Genomic DNA, 14,435 nt, shown 5'->3' on the forward strand with positions numbered 1-14,435 from the left:
TTGCTTTTACACAATTTTACAGTCCCAGTGTTGTCACCGAATAGTCCGAGCACGCCTTCCGTGCCTATCATGGTAAACACCTGACACGTTTAGTTTTCAGGGCTTGGCTCTATAAAATGCCAACACAACTGAGAATAAGACACGTGCATTTAAAACGCGGCGATGAATTTCAAGCTCCCGAAGACACATGTTCAGTCTTTCCTTGAGGTTTTAAGTGATATCACAAAGGACTTCAAGAGTCAACTTCTTGAAAACTATTCAACGAATTTCATTTGAAATACCTATACTTTTTTAGAAGAAAATAACTGGCGACTGAGTGCGTGCTTTATTCGATATTTTTTTTATTGATATCATTGTATGCTCTATTGTTTGACGCACAGAAATCTCAATAAAATATTCTGATGCAGCAAACACTTTTCTAGTGGGTGGAATGAATTTTAATCGTGTATGTAAGGAAGTCTCGAAGGACATCCCGTTCATTTTAGTGTCAGAAAGCGTCGTGTGTTGTGAAAGTGAACCAGTATCTTCGTCGATGTGCTCCCCTTCGCAGATAAGTATACGCTTTCGTTTTTTCATTTCATGATCTTGTTCGCTTTTCGCCTCGTTTCGCTACGCTTGCCTTTTTCCGCAGTTTAGTGGTTTAGTATAACCAGTTCGTTGAGCAATTTTTTACGTCCACACAGTGAAGAAATTGTTGAATACTGGGAGGGTGTGAAACTTTCGGAATAAAAAATTACCAAGTTCGTTTAGACAAGCACATCGGAATAGCAGGTTTGAAAGTTTCTTACTGAATACCACATTTCAGAAATACTAGCTCTCTTGTTCGTCGTATTTGTAACTGTTTAATGTTGTCCTTGGCGGGTCTGAACTGCAGGTCACATTCCACAGCTCAGAGTACAGAGTCACTGCACTACAGATAAATAAACAGCACCAAGATTCAGTCTCCTAGCCCTAATTAGCCCTAGCACTCTGCGAAAATGTTGTTTTAGATCGAGGGGAAACTTTTGGCATAGTTATTCATCTGTAGAGTAAGGATTTCTACTCTTGACCTGTGGAATGTGACCTGTGTTTTATACCCGGCTTGTTATCCATTGCTCCGATGCTCTGAGTTACTAAGGGTATGAAGATCTGACTGACTTAATATCAACAGTTTTAAAGTTACGTCAATAATATTCCCTGAGAATTTAAATTCTTTTCTCATGCAGGAACAATTTGTTTCCATACAATCGCTGAACTTACTGCTCGTGAATGTTTTAATTGGAGTTTAATTTAGTCGGTTTTACTTTGAAAGCGACTTTGTTGAAATGTTATACAGCCATCCTTGTCCTTCGCCTCCCGATTGATTTCTGATACATTTTCGGGTAAGTAATATCAAAATATTTGGTTAGAATTTCAGAAATTAAGGCAGATTTGAGTTATAATTGCATTGTGGCTTTTGTTCATTTATCCTCATGTTTTCATAATTGTTCACATTTTCGTGAAATCAGAAATTACTTGACGAATGGAACCAATTTCGAGCAAACTTGCGTTGAATTCTGGCGAGAAAATAATTCTAAGAGAACATTAAGAAATTTGTTAATGCAGGCGATATTGTCCGATGTTATATGGCCGGTTTCTAACTACCAAACTGATTGACCGACTGATAAGACCTCAAACTCAAAGGTGATATATTTTTGACAGTTTCCTCTCTCCTTCTGACATTAGACGAACAGAGGGAACCCAAAGGAAATATAACCATTATGAGCTAGACTACGAGTAGTCCCTCTTTCGCTTAGTCCGTCGTGCGTGACGCGAAAGAAAACCGCGAGAAAAAAAATGGCCGCGCGAAATCCTGGAGGCGAGGAGCCCCGAGGATTTCGCGCGGCCATTTTTTTCTCGCGAATTTCTTTCGCGTCACGCACGACGGACTAAGCGAAAGAGGGACTACTCGTAGTCTATTATGAGCAGCCGTGTTCAGCTTTGAAGCTCCGTTCTCTCCTTATCAGTCTCTTCATGTTGCGATCAACTCCAATTTCCGGTAAATTCTAGGTTTTACTTTATCTTTATTTTACAAGTATGATCTGACCTTGTTGCAAAGTCTGATTTAAAAATTCTGACTAAGATAGCTATCACGATAAATTGATTGCCATGGTTCAGTTTGACCCTTGCTACAATTTTATGAATTTTTTGTTCTAGTGTATGGTAATTTCAATTAAAATGCAACAGAAACCTTTTTGGATTGCAGGTTGTAGTTCTTGGGCTCTAGCGCAACCTGGTAGTTGACTACAGGAAATGACTGATCTCAGATAAGTACTTGGTAGTTTTGTCATTTGTTCGTCGTTTTCCTGGTAAACGATTTAATTCAGAGCAAGATTGATCGAAATACAATATACCACCAGAATCCCAGACCTAGCACGTTTGTATTCAGTAAATTTTCTAAGCGAAAAGAAAGCCAGTCACCACTATAAAATGCATTTCTCTAGTCTCTTGATTTCAGGCTAGCGAATACAATGTAATATGCCTGAAAATAGCAACATTGTACAACTACAAGACTGTTCTATTGAATAAAAGGAGATTTACTTCATTTCTTGACATTTGCTCTCTTTTTTCCAAGGTTGAACACAGAGTGCACGTGCATTGAAAGAAAATGCAGCCATCTTGGATTGCAGTGTTTTACCCTTCGCTTCGATGCAAGCAGACGACATCTGAAAGATTTTATAGTCAGATAAGCTCGTTGTCATTTTCTTAACTCTTCTCTCTTATACCATTTGCAGTATCAGTCCAAGAAAGAAAATAATTGATTTTCTTTTATCATGTTGAGTACATCCTGAAGGAAATAACCAAATGAACTGTCTTCAGGCATGTAACAAAAAAAAAATGTATACTGCTTTGTGCGTTCAAACGCAGCCTGAATAGTATTTATGATTTAAATGTCCCTGTGAAACGCTAGCTCTGCATTGTTTTGACCAAATTCCTAAGCCTAACGCAATTTTTAAAAGTCAGTGTATCAAAGCTTCCTCTTTTCTTTTTCATGCAGGTTTTAAAAAAGATATGCTGAGAGAAAACAAGTCCATTTTGTATGACAGTGCGTGGCTCTAATGTTCTTTGGTACAAAGTAAGTATTGCAAACATCTTGGTTCAGATAGACCAGATATTATCTTTGCAGTTTTCTATTCATTAACTGAGAAATGTTGTTTAAATGTACGACCAAAGCTCAGCAGTAACGTTCATAAAATATTTATTGCCGGTGTTAGAAATTTATCTGCAACTTGCCTCACTTGGTTTCTGGAAAATTTATGACACGAAGGACTGAAAATTTGCCAATACAAGAAAAGCAACTTCGTTAGCTCTTGGACTCAGTGGTTTCAATTAGTAGTTCACTGCTTGCTAATGGCTGGAAACGCTTTTTCCCTACAATAAGTCCAGCACCTCAAATTTTCCGTTTTTTTCGGTTTCAGTCCAAAGTTAATAAAATCTCCTTCCATGTCAATACATTTCAAAGTATCTTGCAGAGAAAATCTTTAACTATTTTAATGTCCTCGGCAGAACCAGGAAGTTTGTTTCAGATTTGCCAGCCAACACAAATTTAGTGTTTTCTTAAATAATTTTACCATACAGTATTGATACCTGCTTTAAGAAGTCACTGCAGAATTGTCTGTTATTAAATTTATAAACACGTCTCGAATTTGCTGATGAAAAAAATAGTTTGTTTTATGTTTAATCTCCCTTTTTGCCAGGTGAACTCGGATATTGAAGAGAAAGTGTGGCCATTTTGGATTGCAGTGTGTAATTCTTGAACGCTGGTGCACTATAACATATTGGAAAAATCTTAATTCAGATAAGTTCACCCTTTCCTTATTTTACTTGAATTTGTCGTCGACCACTTTAATAACTGTGTCATTCCAAGTATCCTGTAGAGAAATCTAATCGAGAGTAGTGAAAGATGAAATTTTGATCCTGTGGTGAGCGTGGGACAAAGAATTGAACATCTCAATTCGTGACGGGATTCGAACCCATAAACTCTTAGATACCGGTTGGGCAACGAGGAATTGTTCTGATGCCCGAACGAATTCTTAAAAGTAACAAGATTGCGAGCGATTTGTTCATCAATTTCAATAAAGTAATGCTTTAGAAAAGCACTGTAAATGTGTATTTAGGGGCAAATATTCGAAATTAACACAACTGGAGATCCGATAATCGTTGAAAAGTAATTTAACTTGTTGTCTTTTGCTCTTCTTATCACCAGGTTGAATGCAAACATCGTTTCAGTGGAAAGTGTAGCCATGCTGGATCAAAGTGTGTAAGCTTTCGAAGCCTGGTTTAAGTTGACAGCCATTGAAAACACCTTTTTTCAGGTAAGTCGTTTTCTTCTCTGTTTACCATTGAACGGTTTCAGTCCAAAGGGTGACCATATAAATGCCTTCCTGACCCTTGTTATAAGTATCTCAGTTGGAGAGAAAATATTGCAATCAGGATATATTGTAACTAGTAAGAAGAATTTTACTTGAAGATTGGAGACTTGTGCAGTGACATAATGGAATCAAAGTTAACAGAATAAAACAACATGCTGGTGTTAATAATTATAACTTTCGTAAGAACATTGTGAAAACAGTGAGTGTTAAGTGATACAATCAATATTAACCAGCTATTTTGCTGATGTTTCCTTTCTTTCTAGGTTAAATGCAATTTCAAAGAAATATGTAGTCATTTTGGATTGCAGTGTACTGGCTCTTGGACCCTGGCCTGTAAATATCTTACTTCAGGTAAGTCGTTTTCTTGTTTCTCTAGTCGTTTACCATTAACGGATTCAGTCCACGAGTGATCAAAATATAACCTCATCGTACCTCGTTGCGTTGTCAAGTATGTTACAAAGGCAATGTTACCAAATTCATAAACTAAGAACAAAAGAAATGTATGACAATCAATTGGTAGAATTAATATTTTGAGTACGAGACTGAAGTGAAAGGTTGAACATCGCAATTTATTATTTTAAAGGACAACTTGAAACGGACCAATATTCTCCGCAATGCAAAATTGAAGTGCTTTTTCCTGACATTTTGAATTCAAATTTAACAGAATAAAAACGTGGTGGTGGTACTAGTAATTGTTACAAATTTATTTTGATATAAACATTGTGAAAAACAAAGATTCTAAAGTGGCATTTCAGCTTACTCTCGGCTTGGCTTTGCGAACGAAGACTGTTTAAGGAAGTGATCCTCTCATGTTGCAGACAGAGAACCATGTACGACAATTTACGAGAACAATTCCAGTTTAATAGTACAATGATAATTTGCAGTGCGAACAATGCTTTCCTTATACGGGGCCGCAAATGAACTTTAAAGGTGATTCATTTAGAGAGCGAATTGCTCAAAATCAAATTTTTTTTAGAATAGTATTGTCAGGCATTCAAGAACGAACAGCAACTTAATTTATAACGACTAATAGAGCTCATGACTTTATCGGCATGACAATTCTAATTGCGCTTTGGCAAACACGATCATTTTTTGGTCATCAATGTTTGAAGCTTGACCAAAATCTATATAAACATGCCCTACTTTTTCGTCTGTGTAACTGATATAAGTACAGTGTTAAACATGGAGGTGAATGAAAAAATATCATCGCCTAGGGCAAATTAGTGTCTTGCTACACCATTTAATATGGAAAATTAACGTTTAGAACAGAGAAAACAGAATTAATTTTTCAGGTGGCTGAAAATATTTACGAGCGTTGTTTGGTTTCGATACGTACTTGCATGTGTCCGGGCACAAGTGGGCTCAAGCCTTGAGAGAAATGTCATGTTTTCGATGTAGCGATGTTTCACCGACATAGATTTCAAAGTGTAGTTTGAGTATTTTCTTTTTCTCAAGAAAACAACAGTTTGTTGCATGTGAATAAAGTTTTTGTGTCAGTATTTAAGCAAACAATGAACAAATAACATTCCAGCTAGAATAAATATGTGACGCTAGTCTCGCAGGGTAGCTGAAATGATAAATTGAAGTAATGGTCGATACATTTTGAAACAAACAGCAAAAAGAAAAAAATGGACCCAGAGAAAAATAGATAAATAAAACAAGTACACAGGTCAAAAGGTGTCAAAACTACTGTTTACACATATGAGATGTAATAATGAAATGGAAAATAGATAAAATAGAATCGAAAACTGTAGAAAGCTTTGAATTTACATAGTATGTTAATTGCTACACGCGCAGTCTCCTGCTTCCTTGGAATGTCGTTTTCCGTAATAAATAACCAATCTTTAATCTAAGCGGGAGCCATAACCGGGGACAGAGACCGTAAGTCTCGGGATCTGCGCGCACCTAATGATATGGGGCACTTTTGCTATTTTTAGAACAAATTGCGCCACCCTGACGACATACATCCGCGCGGATCCACGCACATGCCGTGGGTTCTCGCGTGGATGTTGTCTAAAGAATAAAGTTCATGTAAGAAATCTCTCTACTCTGGTATCGAGGTAATTTGTGAATTTCTCAAACAGTGCTTAATCATAACCAAAACCTGTTTTTGATAGTTTCTTATTATTTCTGCTCGTTTGGCAAGTTTGCAAAAATTTTTGGAAGGAAAGTCTGACACGTACAAGTAGCTCCAGGGCGTGCACTTTAAAGTCCGAGTCGGTGTTGTAGCTAATGGGCAACAAATCTTGACAAAGATTTCTTTCGTTATCTTTTGTGCTGAGATTCTGCAACAATTTTCACCAACGCCAAAAGGCTACTATCGTGTGTGTTTCTTCAACGTAGTGAAATTTTACACAGCTACGAAAATAAAATAGACAAGGAGTTTTGATAACTCAGCCAACAAATCGAAATCGTTATTCGAGTTGATTAAAGAAAGCGTCATCGTAATTTTGCTGATTATTCCTGCTGTATTCACATATTTTCAGCTAAGCAGTTTAATGTGTTCTCAAACATTTATCAACCTTGAACATATTTAAAAGCTAGAGATATTATTGCGGAAGTCCAATTTGTCATGTTTACTGACTGTACAAAACACGCATCGGCGGGCGCTCTTATTCATCGACAACAGACAATTTATTGAATTTTACACAAACAAAGCCTCGCCGTATCTACAGACGTAAACTTATTGGGCCTTGATGAAATATCAAGTGTTGCTTACAATTCAGGCGAAATGCAAACTTGCAATTTTTTACTACTTTTCGGTGGCGATAGACTCTGGCGAAATCCCCGCAAGCGTGTGGCAAGAGGAGGGAAACTTTGAAGTCCTAAGACGCTGCAATAGCCAAATTTTTCCAACTAGTTTTTTTGCTGTGTTACGGAAAAGCTGTTAATCTTCAGCGTATCTGAAATTTACAGTGGAGTAAAGTGGAACTCTTGTAAAAGAAGCAGCGGTACGCAACTTGGTCTGAGTGATATAAAACGGGACATACCTAAATTCGACACTGTCTTACTTCAGTCGAATTGGAGCAGCTTACGACAATAATAATTAAGCAAAATTCCAACAGACATAAACGTATTGAGTTGTGGGCCAAAAGCATAAAACATATCGGGGATTTCGGATGCCATTTTCCCCGCGCTACAACCGCAAAAATCCTCGCAGCATGTACGCGCGCTTTCCTTACACGATGGCGCAATTTGTTCTAAAAATAGAAAAATTGTCCCATATCATAGGGACAGCCCCAATACTAGAAATGGCGCGTGCTTACGGTCTCCGTCGTCCCCGATTATGACTCCTGATCTAAACTCATTTTAGCAACTCAGTGTATAATTTTCACATCGATTCGACATAGGGAAGATTAGTACAAAGTTATTACATTGAAAAACGTTATTATCATAAGTTGGAAACTAGTCTCAGTGCAGGAACCGTGATTTTACAAGAAGTGTTTACAATCAGTATTGCTGAGGAAAGGTTTCAAGACATAATTATCATTAAGGTTGAATTTTTGCTTTGGAACTTTTGAACAAACCTTTTGAATATTAATCATATTCGTCTATCCTTTTCATCTTTTATATGGAGTTCTTAAAATGAAACAAATTTTAGAACATGCAAAGGGTGAAGGTTAACTGAGTGTCTCTTTCCATGTTCATCAAATTATAAATGCGGTATAGTAATAAAAGATATATGCAGTATGCGGTGATTAATCATCTAGGAATGTTAATTTTCGTGCAATAACTTGTCAGGTAAAAATGATATCGTGCTTTTGAAAAGGACCTCCATCTTGGATTTCAAAATTTTGCAAATATGTCAAAAAGTTTGAAAATACTAAAAAATATGGTGATTCAAATTTTTTTTTAAATAAGACTTTGTAAAAACCAAAAAAATCTCTAAAACATAGACTTGAGCTTAGAAAGGTACACCCAAATTCATAAACACCTTTGAGTGTGCTTGTTTACCACAGGAACGTCAAGAAAAGCAGTGAACTAATTGACACAACAAAACGTTCCCTGATTGTTTAAACAAGGAGTTACCAAGTTTAGTTATTTATATTGACCTGCGTCAGTTTCCATTGTTATCACTTTATCAAGATACTGGAAAGAGCATTGACCTAAATACTGTTTCGAGACGCATTGGCAATAATTAAAGTGAGATAAGAAAGTACTTAAACACAATACATTTGAACATGGTTAATAAAGGGAAATGGTTATGAATCATGGCAAATTTCTTTGTTGTATGTTTTTGTTGGCTGTTTGGGGCGGGGGAGGGGGGGGGGGAGGTTGACCCTGCACAAAATCTGGAAAAATACAAAAAGTGGTTATGTTTGCTCATACAACTAACCAATAAAAACATTGCGATTACGTAATTCATGCACAGTCTAGGAGCATAAAACAAAAAGATGTACAGGGTCAAAGACCTTCCAACATAACTCTTAACCTGTTTGTTTGCTTTTTTGATGTTTGGTGGGATTCTTAACCATTCCCTCTATTAACTATGATTTGAACAAATGCAACTGTCTTAAGGATATGCTTGAAATTGTATCGATGACCTATAAGAAACTGGAACCGAGAATCAAACACGTAACCGTGAGGAAATTTAGTCGTGGACATGTTAACAGGTCGTTAATAATTTGCAGCAGGAAATCATTTCACATCATTGCTGATAAAGGCTGTATTTTTACCCCGCATTTGTAAGTCTATTTCTTAGCTGGTCGGTAATAGCAGATCGAGTTTTGATGTTGTTTCCGAAGCAATATTTGTTTTTCAACTCCTTGGCCGGCGAGTGTACTATGGTTTCTGATAGTTGAATAAGCGACGCTTTGGTAAGCAGTGAAAACACAAGGTCAATTTGCAAGGACCGACGTAACCTAATAAAAAAAGAAGTACCGGATCCTGTCCCTGTAAAGGATGTAATTGGACTTGGTGATGTCGGACTACTGACAAAGACACTAGGCTGATAAAAAGGTTTGAGAACCACATAATCAATTCATATATTTCGAAAAGCTTAAAAAAAACGTCCAGTGCCTTGAAAAGATTGCAGAGGCTTTGTTTTTGATTTTTCGGTTTTACGTTCTTTGATCAATAATATCAATACTTTTGAAGCATGAATCAGTGGTACTCTATTAAAAGTTAAAGGGACACAGTCAGCTGGAGCACATGCGCATTAGATACCATTTGATTTCATAGTTAATTTGCATATCACAGAGACACGATCCATACTGTTTTTAACCAAATATGATACACTTTTTCAAAGTGACAAAACTAGTGTCCAGGTCAGCGCGGTCCCAAAGACGACTGTGTCCCTTTAAGGATACCAAAAACATAAAAAAGCCATCTTTGACAAGAGGTGCTGTTTTCTGTAAGCGATAATCCAACCAAGTATTAACACAGCGGAGAAGGGCTTAAGTTTTGTATCACTCGACTTCAGTTTGCAGAGAAATATTGGGCCACGGCCCATCCAAGGATGCGAATAAGACAAGTGGAAATGAGTATGTCAGTTTCTTTCTTAAGATTTGTTAAGTGCAGTTCAGAAAACCTGAAAAAAGACATTAAATGCAAGTCATTTCTTCCCTTCTGGTTCAGATCGAGGCAGAGCGTGTTGTTGATCATAAGTAAGGAAACAAGGTCGTGTCAACATGCCAGCAGAAGTAAATAGTTGCTGCAAAGTTAAAGTTTTAACTTTGAAAATGAAATTTACAATTTTAACTTTAAAATTTCTAGGTCCAGAAATGTTTTCTAACAAAAGAATTCACAAAGTCAATCATTCTTCATAATGATTTCAGGAAAACGTTTTATTGCGATCACTCTTGATCATTAGGTAAGAATTAATAACCAACAGTTATTGTGCTTGACAACGGTACAGTAATCTGTTTATCATTAGTACAAGTCTACCGGATTATACTAATGCAATACTGCATTCTGATTGGCTAAGGTATATCTCTTACGATCACCATTACTATTCAGTGGTTGAAGATTGTCTGCAAAACAGGGACATATTTTCTCGTCTCACCGAAGTTTCGGAAGAGGATTTAGAAATATTGAATGGATAATCAAATTCTCCAGAAAGCCCAGTGAAACAAGGCCATTTGCTGTCACAGCACTCGAAATTTTAGAAAAAAAAAGCTGATAATCGTTCGGACAAAGCTGAAAGATGGACTCAAAAGACAGTTCATTCTGCGCTCGATAACACTATGGTGACGTTTTAAAGTGTAGAGATTTAATTGGCAATCATTTAGTAAGAGTTCTATACTTAAACGACTAGTTTATTTTGCTTAGTACTTGTTTATTTTTTTCTGAAGCCAAAAGCTAGCGTTACCTTGTGAACATTTCATTATGTATGTAAGCACCGTAAGTTTTATTTGGAAAGAAAATATAGAACAAGTAGGAGAGTATCGCAGCAGCACCCTCACTCCGACAGTTCATCGCATAATAATACATGTTGATTCTGCGTGACACATTCTGATGAACTGTTAATATTTGATTCGATCAACAGGTAGCCTGAGGAATAGTAAAGAAAGTGAACAATGATACACCACAGCGAACAACTGGCTAAAAGACAAATGCAGAAACACTTTCAATAAATTCTCTTTGAGCTTGGAAATAAACTTTAAGAAAAGCACCTGTACTCCGTTTATCGTAAATCTGTTGATCCTCAGAGTAAGTTACGATGGAATAGTTGATTAACAAATGAAGCAGACGTGAATATATATAATATTAAGTCTGTAAGAGGGAAGAATAAAAAGATAGAGATTTTCGCAAATAACGAAAGTAAACTTAGCTGATGTAAGGAAGGTGCAAAAAGCAAATTAAAGACTAGAATCCAATAAGCTCTTACACCTTCCTGTGATAAAATATTATTTAGAAAATAACTGTAGAAAAAAATATGCCGCAGAACCAGAAAGGTGAGTGCGGTTAAACATGTGTCGTTGTCCTTTACTTTGCGTTTAAATTCAGTTTAATCCAATGAACATTACTCATTCCCAAAGCAGAGGGCAATGCCAGAAAAAAATCGTCAGATAAAAAAAAAATCGTGAGATACCCCTACACAAGCCATTGTGCACAGTAGTTTATCTTCGGCCAAAAATCCCCCACCATCTTACAGGGGAAGATTGTTCGAAGAGTCCTAATTCCTGTCCCCCAAAACCCCCACTCCCCTGATTGAAACAATCGTGAAGGAGGATTAAACCTCGTCCATAATCCTTTACTTTCCTAGAGAGAATATTTGGAGAGGAAGTTTAACTCTCATCCATAATCTTCCACTCGTCCTTTAAAGTTCAAAAAGGGGTTGTAATATGAGGTAGACTTCCTCCCAAAGTACTTTTCTCTGAGAGGGTTAGAGGTTAAGAAGTAGCGGTAAGACTAAACTACACTGTGTCGACACTATGGGCATAAATAAGCCGTCTAGTCTTTCAGCCATTTCCTAACCCTTGACCATCTTAAAGAAAATTACTTTGGGAGGAAGTTTTACTGAAACTGTAACCACTTTTGACTTTTAAAGAAAAGATTAAGAGATTATGGTTAAGACATACACTTCCAACCAAATCTCCTTCCTAGGAAAGTAGAGGATTATAGAAAAAATTTATTCCTCACGCGCGATTGTTTCATTCAGTAGAGTGGAGGTTTGAGGAACAGAAATTATGCTCTTCAAACAGTATTCCCCGGTAAGATAGTGGGGAATTTTGGCCAAAAGATAAACCAATGTGCCCAAAATATCGTGTAGGGATATCTCTCACTGACGATTTTCTAAAGGCATTGCGCTCCCCTTTGGGAAGAGAAAGTGTATCTCGGATTCAACTAAATTTAAATGCAAAGTAATTCTCCTTCCAAGCAAGGTAAAGGATAATCACTGTTATTAATAAAAGCATTTCCACCTTGTTTTTTACGATTTCTAGAGTCATCACCTAAATTGAATATATGAATAAATTAACGATGGGAAGAGTCATCTTGCTCCCTGCTACCTCCTCTGGGGAGGAGCAAGGAGGGAAAAAGAGTCATCTTGCTCCCTGCTACCTCCTCTGGGGAGGAGCAAGGAGGGAAAAAGAGTCATCTTGCTCCCTGCTACCTCCTCTGGGGAGGAGCAAGGAGGGAAAAAGAGTCATCTTGCTCCCTGCTACCTCCTCTGGGGAGGAGCAAGGAGGGAAAAAGAGTCATCTTGCTCCCTGCTACCTCCTCTGGGGAGGAGCAAGGAGGGAAAAAGAGTCATCTTGCTCCCTGCTACCTCCTCTGGGGAGGAGCAAGGAGGGAAAAAGAGTCATCTTGCTCCCTGCTACCTCCTCTGGGGAGGAGCAAGGAGGGAAAAAGAGTCATCTTGCTCCCTGCTACCTCCTCTGGGGAGGAGCAAGGAGGGAAAAAGAGTCATCTTGCTCCCTGCTACCTCCTCTGGGGAGGAGCAAGGAGGGAAAAAGAGTCATCTTGCTCCCTGCTACCTCCTCTGGGGAGGAGCAAGGAGGGAAAAAGAGTCATCTTGCTCCCTGCTACCTCCTCTGGGGAGGAGCAAGGAGGGAAAAAGAGTCATCTTGCTCCCTGCTACCTCCTCTGGGGAGGAGCAAGGAGGGAAAAAGAGTCATCTTGCTCCCTGCTACCTCCTCTGGGGAGGAGCAAGGAGGGAAAAAGAGTCATCTTGCTCCCTGCTACCTCCTCTGGGGAGGAGCAAGGAGGGAAAAAGAGTCATCTTGCTCCCTGCTACCTCCTCTGGGGAGGAGCAAGGAGGGAAAAAGAGTCATCTTGCTCCCTGCTACCTCCTCATGTTGTGTGCGTTTGGCCACCCTGTCGCGACGTGTTTGGTGTTTTTGTCAACTTTGAGCCATCAGTTCGTAATATATCTGAAGAGGTCTCAAGAGGGTTGCCAAGCGCGCGCAACATGTTGGGCAGAACAATGTTGTGATATGTTGGATTGACTTGTTGAGATCATTGGGGGGGGGGGGTGGGGGTTGGGGGTTAAGATCTTTATTTATCAACACACTTTGTTGAAGTTTTTAAGTAATGGACAAGGACACAAGATTTGGCCGCAAACTTAGTTTGCGGCTTGTTTATACATCCTTTTTTTCGTTATTGAATGATCTAATGTTGTAGAAGGTTTCAAGAGCTCTTTTTTGTGAGTCCTTTAATTGGCCCTTACACCTTCTTAACATAAGGAAAGGCTTTGCGAAATTTCACTTAAGTACTGTACTTTGATTCACATTGTTTTAAAGAAGAAAATGCTGATGAAAGCTACCTTGCAAGTCTTGTTTATTGCTTAAATAGTTTTCAAAAATTTAGTAATGTTTTTCCAAAAAGTGACATAACTCTTTTCGAAGACTTGCTCACCTCCTTTTTTAACATTTTATTTTAAGGTGGTTGAATTTAATATTGATAAGTGCTGCAGCCCATTTTCTTAACGGTTCCGTCTAATCTCTGTGATCCTGTTGACAAGAATTATCATTATTGATCAGTTAGAAGGCAAGTGTAAGTGCTATCTAGACAATTGAAAATACGTGCACTGAGACGTTATATGCTAATTTACCAACTGTACTGGGTTAACAAGAATGAGCGCAAAAATTTCAAATCTCTATGTCAAGTTTTTTCTTTCTTTAATTTCTTTTCATATACACAAGCTATTCGTATCGTTTAGGTTTGATAGGTTGCCATCAATATTTGGGTGCTACTTTATCACAAAATCCGTTAACCAGGATTCTATTATCATTCTATAGAAAGTCAAGTTAACAACGTGTTATGCTAAAATGAATAAGAACTGTAGATCTACTTCAGCTACCTTCAAAACAGCAAGGAACACACATGGTATCCATGGATACACTGACTAAACTTATACTAGAAAATTCGGCAATGTTGTCAGATTTGATATCAAGACAACATCCTATACAGTTTCTTTATTTCTTTATTCTCATCACTTGACTTTTTGAGAATGTTTTAAGACAGCTAGGAGAAATTGTTTGTTGATTTCTAGTTCTTGAGAATTGAAAAGTTCATTCAGTTCTACCTTGCCGCTATTTTCTACGTGACGAGCACATTGCTTTTCCCCTGTCAATTTTAAACCTTTTTTATCCGTAAGAC

The 14,435-nt window shown here is 37.7% G+C and overlaps 2 long non-coding RNA genes across 2 annotated transcripts; both read left to right on the forward strand.

The window, feature by feature from the left end:
* Positions 1-900: 900 nt before the first annotated feature.
* LOC145500532 (uncharacterized) lies at positions 901-2,769 on the forward strand. The gene is made up of 3 exons (XR_014051109.1): positions 901-1,361; positions 2,225-2,296; positions 2,594-2,769. It is a non-coding gene; the product is annotated as an uncharacterized LOC145500532 (long non-coding RNA).
* Positions 2,770-4,102: 1,333 nt separating this feature from the next.
* LOC145499956 (uncharacterized) lies at positions 4,103-11,568 on the forward strand. Its single transcript, XR_014051011.1, has 3 exons — positions 4,103-4,334; positions 4,655-4,742; positions 10,879-11,568. It is a non-coding gene; the product is annotated as an uncharacterized LOC145499956 (long non-coding RNA).
* The last annotated feature ends 2,867 nt before the right edge of the window (positions 11,569-14,435 follow it).

Source organism: Orbicella franksi, chromosome 10 (assembly GCF_964199315.1).
Source record: "Orbicella franksi chromosome 10, jaOrbFran1.1, whole genome shotgun sequence".
In the NCBI taxonomy this organism is placed as follows: Eukaryota; Metazoa; Cnidaria; class Anthozoa; order Scleractinia; family Merulinidae; genus Orbicella; species Orbicella franksi.